Source organism: Trichechus manatus, unplaced genomic scaffold, assembly GCF_000243295.1.
Source record: "Trichechus manatus latirostris isolate Lorelei unplaced genomic scaffold, TriManLat1.0 scaffold00014, whole genome shotgun sequence".
Classification (NCBI taxonomy): domain Eukaryota; kingdom Metazoa; phylum Chordata; class Mammalia; order Sirenia; family Trichechidae; genus Trichechus; species Trichechus manatus.
In genome coordinates, this window is record NW_004443950.1 from 12,222,297 (window position 1) to 12,233,444 (window position 11,148).

Below are 11,148 nucleotides of genomic sequence, written 5' to 3' on the forward strand. Positions count from 1 at the left end.
CATACGACTGCCCAATTACATCATAACTGCCAAACCACTGAGAATCATGGCCCAACCAAGTTGACTCACAACCTTAATGATCACAGTGCCCCATCCTCAAGACCCTCTACAATTATCTTCCAGGGAACTGTCGCAATAAATATCTATGTCTATGATGTGAATGATGCCCCCTCTGAAGTGCACAACCTGCACAAATGTTCACTGTGACCCTGATGGAGCATTCTGCAGGAACTGAGTAGTGGCCACCCCCTTTACAAAGTCATGAGCTCTTAACTTCCCACGTTTCTCACCGTTCCATTTTGTCTCATGCCTGGCCCATTTCACTCACTGATATTACCTAAGGTGTTTAAGTTTGGAGCCCTGACCTCGCATTTTATAGAGAGCCGCAGAGAGGTGAAGGGATTTACCCAAATCAGTCAGTGAGTTAGCAACAAGCAAGAACCAGGCCATAACAAAAAAACAACAAAAAAAAAGAGGCGTTGAATCTGTCACCCAGTGGGAAGACTCTTCCTACTATGCTGCCTGCACCTCTTAGGAGACGGCCCAAGGCTGTAGGGCTGTCTCCGGCCTAGGTGATGGCGGGAGGGATAGAGCAGTGACATTTAGGCCACCTCATTGCTCTAGGAAGAGGAACTGAGCCACTTACAAGCAAGCTGGAAACTGATTGCCTCTGCAGCTGCAGAAGGCTAATTTCTACATTGACATTTGATGAAGCTAACAGTTAGGAAACACCATCCAACTCATTTTTTAAAAATACTATCATACTGAATGACATTACATGTATCGTTTATGTACCACTCACAGTCCCAGCATCCTTGAATATGGTTCTGATTTTGGCAAGTGTCTTGTAGGGAGACGCACATCTCCAAGTCATCATTATACGACCCTCTTCAGTTCTTCTTCCTGTCCACATACAATAATGTTCTATCCAGTTAAAGTTGAAATATAAAGGCCAATTGGCATCCTGATTTTTTTTTTCATTTAAGTCGAAGTTTTCTATCAGGGTATAAGTAGAATGATCACTTGGGGGGATGTTCTTTCAAAATTCCAATGCCCAGGCCACTCCCCACTCTAAATGAAGTAGACTCCTCTCGGATGGGACTTGGAAATCTCTATGTTTATTTTTCAGACATTGTGATGCACACTGCTTGATTAAGAACCATTGCGTACGGCATACGTGTTTTCCAAGTTTCTAAAGGATCTCCAAAAATATGATTAAATATCTGCCTGATGTGGATGTGTGATAACCACCTTAGCCATCAGTCTAATCCTGGAGTTTTGGGGGCATAATTGAATGAGCAACTTTGGGAATGAATATTTTTATTTTTAAAATTATTTCCTGGAAATCTGGATTTGTAGGAGGAGATGCCATTTTTAATTAGTCTTTATGGTGCAAATTCACTTTCTTAAAGGATCACATCACTTTGCATACTTATCAGCAACATGGGTATATATCATATTTCACCATCACCTGTGCTTCTCCAACGCAGTAAACACACACAATATTTAATCGCTTTCTCACTTTAAATAAAACATTTTATTTTTTTTACAGAAAATTTGTTTTTCTCTCACAATGTTGAACCTGATTCATTAGGTCAAACCAAAACAAAGCATTAGGGACAAATCAAATCAGTCTTCACCTGTGAGTTTCCTAATGTCCAGCGAGGGCAGCATTTTAATAGGGAAAAAGGCTTCTCTGTACTCTGAGATGTTTCTGGAGTGGTGGTGATGAGCTATTGTAGAAGAATTTGAAGGGGGAAGAAAACCATACAAAATAGTTAAATTACAATCCAATACCATATATTGTTTCCTCTTTTCTCTGTAACATTTGGAATTGGGGAAAGGTACGGCCCATTATCTGAAAAGTCGGGCTGAAATGACAAAACTCATGGTCAGCCCAGAGGTTGGGACCAGCAGTTTGTGTTTTGTTTTGTTTTTCTTATATTTTTGTGTTTTCCCATCAATTTCCCAGGAGCCCACCTCAGATGGGCATAAGGGAGCCCCTTCCTCTAGGGCTTATTGTACGTTCTCTGCTTTCCTCAAGGACCTTTTAGACTCTGCATCTTTCTACTCAACCCCGAAGCCTAATCCTTCTCCCTCTCAGCCTGTGGCCCTGGCTGTAAGTCACCCACTGTCCTCTGGTTTCCCCCTGGGCAGAGGTGGGGCACAGAGTGGGAGAGGTGCACAAGCGCTGAACCTGGCAAGCTGGCCTGCCTGGTGCTGCCCTAGGTAACACCACAGCTGAGTCAGATTCCCTTCTGTCATAACCCTTGGGCTTTTGTTAACAGTGTCTCCTTTTATTCCCTGGGGAGGGAGAGGTGAGGAAGGCCGAAACTTACTTTGCTGTGTGATTGCATGAAAATATAAGAAAATTCTGAGGTGAAGTGCTGGCTGTGCTCCTTGCATGGCCTGGAGCTCAAGGTGGGACTTAAGGGATGGGTAGGAGGGAAAGGAAAGGCCAGCAGCAGTGGCAGATGCATGACATGAAATGTGCAGTGGTGACGAGGAGGCCAGCCCAGCGAGCAGCATGACTGATGTTTCCAAGGTTGTCAAGGCACACCTTGGATGCCAAGAGGAATAGGTTTTATACCTTGACTTGTAAGAAACAGAAGAGGAAGTGAAGCGAGGGATCTCATTGCTGATGTCAGATGGATCTTGGCTTGGGTCAGGCGAACCTTAGTCCTCTAAATGGCATCTTTGTTTTTTAACACTTTAAAGAGGTCTTTTGCAGCAGATTTGCCAAATGCGATGTGTAGTTTGATTTTTTGACTGCTTCCATGGGCGTTGATTATGGATCCAAGTAAAGTGAAATCCTTGACATCTTCCATCTTTTCTCCATTTATTATGATGTTGCTTATTGGTCCAGTTGTGAGGATTTTTGTATTCTTTATGTTGTGGTATAATCCATACTGAAGGCTGTAGTCTTTGATCTTCATCCGTAAATGCTTCAAGTCCTCTTCAGTTTCAGCAAGCAAAGTTGTGACATCTGCATATCGCAGGTTGTTAATGAGTCTTCCTCCAATCTTGGCTGCCTTCTTCTTCATATAGTCTGGCTTCTCGGATTATTTGCTCAGCATGCAGATTGAATAAATATGGTGAAAGGATACAAGCCTGACACACACCCTTCCTGATTTTAAAACATGCAGTATCCCCTTGTTCTGTTTGAACAAGTGCCTCTTGATCTGTGTACAGATTCCTCATGAGCACAGTTAAGTGTTCTGGAATTCCCATTCTTCACAATGTAAATCCATAATTTGTTATGATCCACACAGTAGAATGCCTTTTCATAGTCAATAAAACACAAGTAAAAATCCTTCTGGTATTCTCTGCTTTCAGCCAAGATCCATCTGACATCAGCAATGATATCCCTCCCTTCACATCCTCTTCTGAATCTGGCTTGAATATCTGGGAGTTCTCTGTCAATGTACTGCTGCAAACACTTTTGAATGACCTTCAGCAACATTTTACTTGTGTGCGATATTAATGATATTGTTCGATAATTTCCGCATTCTGTTGGATCACCTTTCCTTGGAATGGGCACAGATATGAGTCTCTTCCAGTTGGCTAGCCAGGTAGCTGTCTTCCAGATTTCTTGGCGTAGATGAGTGAGTACTTCCAGTGCTGCATCCGTTTGTTGAAACATCTCAATTGGTATTCTGTCAGTTCCTGGAGCCTTGTTTCTCGCCAGTGCCTTCAGTTCAGCTTGGACTTCTTCCTTCAGTGCCCTCAATTCTTGATCATATGCTACCTACTGAAATGGTTGAACGGTGACCATTTTTGGTATAGTGATTCTGTGTATTTCTTTCATCTTCTTTTAATGCTTCCTTTGTTGCTTAATATTTTCCTGTAGAATCCTTCAATATTGCAACCCGAGGCTTGAGTTTTTTTTCAAATGCTGAGCATGTTCTTCCCTTTTGGTTTTCTAATTCCAGGTCTTTGCACATGTCATTATAATACTTTACTTTGTCTTCTGGAGCTTCCCTTTGAAATCTTCTGTTCAGCTCTTTTACTTCATAATTTCTTCCTTTTGCGTTAGCTATTGTATGTTCAAGAGCAAGTTTCAGAGTCTCTTCGGACATCCATTTTGGTGTTTTCTTTCTTTCCTGTCTTTTTAATGACCTCTGGCTTTCTTCATGTATGATGTCCTTGATGTCATTCCATAATTGGTCTGGTCTTCCAACTAGGCACTCAGGGGCAGCAGTCAGACCGCTACCTTGCTTAACACATAACCCCTTACTGCATACAGATACCTGTGCCTGCTCCAATCACTCCTATGTAGCCCTGCCCATCTAGGATTGTAGGTGAGAGCCTGCACCGCGTACTCAATGACCTATGACCTGGACAGCTAAGCTGAATCCACACAGGAAAAGTAAATGAAATCCTGGGCTCACGTATGTAGTAGCAGCTCTAAGCACCTGGTGACAGGACGTGAGAGCTTCAAAGACACCAGTAATCAAAGTAGCTTACAAGCCCAGCCTATTTGGACATATCAAAACAAAACAAAAAGCTAGAACACAGTAAGCAAACATACAAGAAATAAATATAACTTATTGTTGGCTAGGAGACAAAGTCAATATCAAATCACATAGAGGCAGACCATGATGGCTCCAGCAAGTGACCAAAACAAAGAATCAGGAAACCTCCCAGAGGAAGCAAAGGTCTTGGAATGACTGGAGGTAGAAATTAAAAGAATAATATACAGAGCTCTTCAAGATATCAGGAAGGAGATCGGCAAAACTCAAACCAAGCCAAGGAACACACAGACAAAGCAATAGAGGAATTTAGGAAAGCTATACAGGAGCAAAATGACAAATTTACCAGGCTGTTAGAATCCATAGAGAAATAGCAAGTAGAAATCCAAAAGATTAACAATAAAATTTCAGAATTAGACAACTCAGTAGAAGGTCGTAGGACAGAATTGAGGCAATGGAAGTCAGAATTAGTGAGATTGAAGATAAAGCCCTTGACACCAATTTATTTGAGGGAAAATCAGATAAAAGAATAAAGAAAAATGAAGATACCCTAGGAATTATTTGAGACTCTATCAAGAGGAATTACCTATGAGTGATTAGAGTACTAGAACAGGGCGAGGGAGGGGAATAACAGAAAATACAGAGGGAATTGTTGAAGATTTTTTGGTAGAAAACTTCCCTGATATTGTGAAAGACAAGAAGTTATCGATCCAAGAAGCTCATCAAACCCAATACAGGGTAGCTCTGAAAAGAAAGTCACCAAGATATATTATAATCCAACTTGCCAAAACCAAAGATAAAGGGAGAATTTTAAGAGTGGATAGGGATATGTTCTGCATCCCACTTTGGTGAGTGACATCTGAAGTATTAAAACCTAGCAAGTCGCCATCTAAGATATATCAATTGGTTCCAACCCACTTGGAACAAAGGAGAATGAAGAACACCAAAGACACAAGGAAAGTATTAGCCCAAGAGAAAGAAAAGGCCACATAAACCAGAGCTTCAGCAGCCTGAGACCAGAAGAAGTAGATGGTGCCTGGCTACCACCAATGACTGACCTGACAGAGAACACAACAGAGAGTCCCTGATGGAGCAGGAGAAAAGTAGGGTGCAGAACTCAAATTCTAGTAAAAAGAACAGACTTAATGGTTTGACTGAGACTGGAGGGACCCTGGAAGACATAGCCCCCAAACTCTCTGTTAGCCCAAAACTAAAACCATTCCTGAGGCCAACTCTTCAGACAAAGATTAGACTGGACTATGGGATATAAGATGATACTCGTGAAGAGTGTGCTTCTTAGCTCCAGTAGATACATGACACTAAATGGGCAGCTCCTGTCCGGGGGTGAGATGAGAAGGCAGAGAGGGTCAGGAGCTGGTTGAATGGACATGGGACATCCAGGGTGGAAAGGAGGAGTGTGCTGTCACAGTACAGGGAGAGCAACTAGGGTCACATAACAACATGTGTATAAATTTTTGTATGAGAAACTAACTTGAATTGTAAACTTTCACTTAAAGCACACACACAAAAATAGAGTGGCTAAAAGTCACCTACAAAGGAGAATCAATAAGAGTAAGCTGGGACTACTCAGCAGAAACCATGCAGGCAAGAAGGCAATGGGATGACGTATATAAAGCCTTGAAGGAAAAAAATTGCCAGCCAAGGATTAAATATCCAGCAAAACTGTCTCTCAAATATGAAGGCAAAATTAGGGCATTTTTAGATAAACAGAAGTTAGGGGAATTTGTAAAAACCAAACCAAAATTACAAGAAATACTAAAGGGAGTCCTCCAGATAGAGAATCAATTAAATCAGGTAACAACCCAAGAGGAGAACACAGGACAGAACAACCAGGTGTCAACCCAGATAGGGAAGTCAAAAATAAATCAAAGCTAAAACACTGAAAATAGGGAACCAGAGACGGCAATATGTAAAAGATGACAACATTAAAACAAAAAAGAGGGACTAAAAACTGTAGTCATAGAACTTTCATATGGAGAGGAAGTTAAGGCGATATCAAGAAATAAAAGATTGGTTTAAACTTAGAAAAATAGAGGTAAATTTTAAGGTAACCAGAAAGGAAACTAACAAACCTACGCATCAGGAAAAAAAGAAGAAAAACAAAGACTCAGCAAATTCAAGATCAACAACAATGAAAAAGATGAAAAGAAAATACATAAATTAAAACGACTCAGCACAGAAAATTAAGTGGAACAAAGACACTGCCAACACCAAAAAAGAAAAAAACAAAACAAAAACACCACATCAAAATGACAGCACTAAAATCAGACCTATCAATAATTACCCTGACTGGAAATGGACTAAATACACCAATAAAGAGACAGAGAGTGGCAGAATGGATTTAAAAAACCATGATCCATCTGTATGCTGCCTGCAAGAGACCCACCCTAGACTCAAAGACACAAACTAAAACTCAAAGGATGGAAAAAAATATATATCAAGCAAACAACAACCAAAAAGGAGCAGAAGTGGCAATACTAATCTCTGACTAAATGGACTTTAAAGCAAAATCCACCACAAAAGATAAGGAAAGACACTATATAATGATTAAAGGATCAGTACAGCAGGAGGACATAACCATAAAAGTATTTATGTGCCCAAAGACAGGGCTCCAAAATACATAAAACAAACTCTAATGGTATTGAAAAGAGAAATCGACAGCTCCACAATAATAGTAGGAGACTTCAACACACCACTTTCGGTGAAGGACAGAACATCTAGAAAGAAGCTCAGTAAAAACACAGAAGATCTAAATGCCACAATCAACCAACTTTATCTGATAGACATATACAGAACGCTCCACCCAACAGCAGACAAGTATACTTTCTTTAACAATGCACATGGAACATTCTCCGGAACGGACCACATATTAGGCCACAAAGCAAGTCTTAACAGAATCCAAAACTTCAAAATATTACAAAGCATCTTTTCTGACCTTAAGCCATAAAAGTAGAAATCAACAACAGAAACAGCAAGGAAAAAAAGTCAAATACATGGAAACTTATCAACACCTTGCTCAGAAACTACTGGGTTATAGAAGAGATTAAGGACGGAATAAACAAATTCGTAGAATGAAAACACATCCTACCAGAACCATTGGGAGACTGCAAAAGCAGTGTTCAGAGGTCAATTTATAGCAATAAATGCACACATCCAAAAAGAAGAAAGGGCCAAAATTAAAATATTAACCCTACAACTCCAATGACCTGATTTTAGAACCTACTATACTGCCACAGTAATCAAAACAGCCTGGTACTGGTACAACAGGAGATACATAGACCAATGGAACAGATTTTGAAAATCCAGACGTAAATTCATCCACCTATGATGAGCAAGCTGGTATTTGACAAATGCCCAGAGTCCTTTAAATGGGGAAAAGACAGACTCTTTAACAAATGGTGCTGGCATAACTGGATATCCATCTGCAAAAAAATGAAACAAGACCTATACCTCACACCATGCACAAAAACTAACTGAAAATGGATCAAAGACCTAAACATAAACTCTAAAACAATAAAGATCACAGAAGAAAAAAATAGGGACAATGCTAAGAGCCCTAATACGTGGCATAAACAGAATACAAACCGTAACTAACAATGCACAAACACCAGAAAAGAAACTAGATAAGTGGGAACTACTAAAATTCAAACACTTATGCTCATCAAAAGACTTCACCGAAAGAGTAAAAGGAAAACCTACAGAGTGGGAAAGAAGTTTTGGCTATGACATATCCGATAAGGGTCTAATCTCTAAAAACTACAAGATACTGCAACACCTCAACAACAAAAAGTCAAATAACCCAATTAAAAGATGGGCAGAGGATCTGAACAAACACTTCACCAAAGAAGACATTCAGGTGGCTAACAGACACATGTAGAAATGCTCACGATCATTAGCCATTAGAGAAATGCAAATCAGAACGACAATGAGATACCATCTCACCCCAACAAGGCGGGCACTAATCCAAAAAACACAAAATAATAAATGTTGGAGAGGTTGTGGGGAGACTAGAACACTTATGCATTGCTGGCGGGAATGTAAAATGGTACATCCACTTTGGAAATCGATTTGGCACTTCCTTAAAAAGCTAGAAATAGAAGTACCATATGATCCAGCAATACCACTCCTTGGTATATATCCTGCAGAAATAAGAGCCATCACATAGACAGACATATGCACACCCATGTTCACTGTAGCATTGTTCACAACAGCAAAAAGATGGAAACAAACTTGGTGCCCATCAACAGACGAATGGATAAACAAATTATGGTAGAGACACACAATAGAATACTATGCGACCATAAAGAATAGTGATGACTCCACAAATATCCCACAACATGGATGAATCCGGAAGGCATTATGCTGAGTGAAGTTAGTCAGTCACAAAAGGACAAATATTGTAAGAGACCACTATTATAAGAACTCAAGAAAAGATTGAAACACAGAAGAAAATATCCTTTGATGGGTACAAGGGTGGGGAGTGAGGGAGAGGGGAATTCACTAACTGGATAGTAGACAAGAATAATCTTAGGTGAAGGGAAGGACAACACACAATACAGGAGAAGTCAGCACAACTGGACTAAACCAAAAGCTAAGTAATTTCCTGAACACAACAAACACTTCGAGGGACAGCGTAGCAGGGGCTGGTGTCTGGGAATCATGGTTTCGGGGGACATCTAGGTCAATTGGCAAAACAAAGTTCATTAAGAAAAAGTTCTGCATCCTACTTTGGTGAGTGGCGTCTGGGGTGTTAAAAGCTTTCCAGCAGCCATCTAAGATGCATCAATTGGTCCCAACCCTCTTGGAGCAAAGGAGAATGAAGAACACCAAAGACACAAGGAAAAAATTAGCCCAAGAGACAAAAGGTCCACATAAACAAGAGAGTCCATCAGCCTTGGGTCAGAAGAACTAGACGGTGGCCAGCTACCACCAATGACACCCTGACAGGGAACACAACAGAGAGTCCATCTGCCATCTAAACAAGAAGAGATATCTTGCTTCCAGCTAAAATAACACAGAGAAATTTTACCCAACAAGCAAGACTGAGGTCTGGCTTGAGGTTTGGTAGTCTCCAGCCTCACCCATCACGTCTGCAGATTTATTGTGAGCAGGAATGGTCTTCAGAGGCTCCCCGAGGTAGCAGGCAAGGGCTGGGGGTAGCTGCCTGTGTTTGCAGTATTTATTGGTGTCACCAGCAGGCACTGGTTTGAACAGTGTGAGTTTGGAGGAGTAATTCAGCCCTACCTTGTAGATTTTGCTAGGTCAGCAGTCTATCATCTTCATAGGCTGAGAGCCAGGGCTGTTTCCCAGGTTGCAAAGATAAGAGTGGATATGGCAAAAGGTCATGCCTTAACAGCTCAGTGTACATGTGTGTGCTTGTGTGTGTTTGTGTGTGTGTGTGGTGTGCTAAGTGATTGAAAATGGCCTTACTATCTATTTAGGAGCACCACTCAGACCATCCCATGTGGACAGAGATGGGGTGCTCTTTACTGGAAAAATAAAACCAAACAGTTGCCATTGAATTGACTCCTGTTCACGGTGAACTCATGTGTGTCAGAGTAGAACTGTGCTCCATAGGGTTTTTAATGGCTGATGTTTTGGAAGTAGATTGCCACGACTTTCTTCCCAGGTGACTCTGGTTGGACTCAAACGCCATCCTTTTAGTTAACAGATGAGCACATTAAGTGTTTGTACCACCCAAGAGTGCCACTCTTCATTAGGGTGCTTTTCTGACCAGGAGTCCCTGGGTCATAAATTCCAGAATTTTTCCTTTGCAAATAAAGATATGTATTTTTTTTTACCAAAATGGGACCATATTATACATAAGTGTTTTTAAATTTTCTTTATTTAATTGAAATATAATTCACATACCTAAAATTCACACTTTTGAAGTGTACAGTTTGGTGGGTTTCAGTATATTCAACAATTGTACAACTAATTCTAGAACATCTACATCACCCTGAAAAGAAACATCATACCCATTAGCAGTTATTCCTTATTCCCCCCTTTAAACTCCCTAGCAACCTCTAATCTACTTTCTGCCTCTATCGATTTATATATTTTGGATGTTTCATATAAATAAGATTACATAACATGTGGCCTGTTGTGTCTGGCTTCTCTCACTTAGCATATTTTCAAGGTTCATCCATGTCATAGCATGCATCGGAATTTCATTTCTCTTGATGGCTGAATAATATTCCATCGTCCGGCTAGACCACATTTTGTTCATCTATTCTTCTGTTTATGGACATTTGGGTTGTTCCACCTTTTGTCTGTATGAATAATGCTGCTATGAACATCCAAGTAAAGTTGTGTGAACTTATGTTTTCAATTGTCTTGGGTACACACCTAGGAGTGGAATTGCTGGGTTACAGATAGTAACTCTATGTTCAACTTTTTGAGGAACCACCAAACTATTTTCCAAAGTGCCCATAACTGTTTTATAACCTTTTTTTCCCTTTACAATACATCATAACTGTCTTTCCTTGTCAATAAATAGAGATCTACCTCACTAGTTTGAGTGAGTGCCTAGTACTTGTTAGCCAGCTGTGTTGTTGTTGTTGTTGTTAGGTGCCTTCAAGTGGATTCTGACTCACAGCGACCCTATGTATAACAGAATGAAACACTGCCCGTTCCTGCACCATCTTCTTTTTTT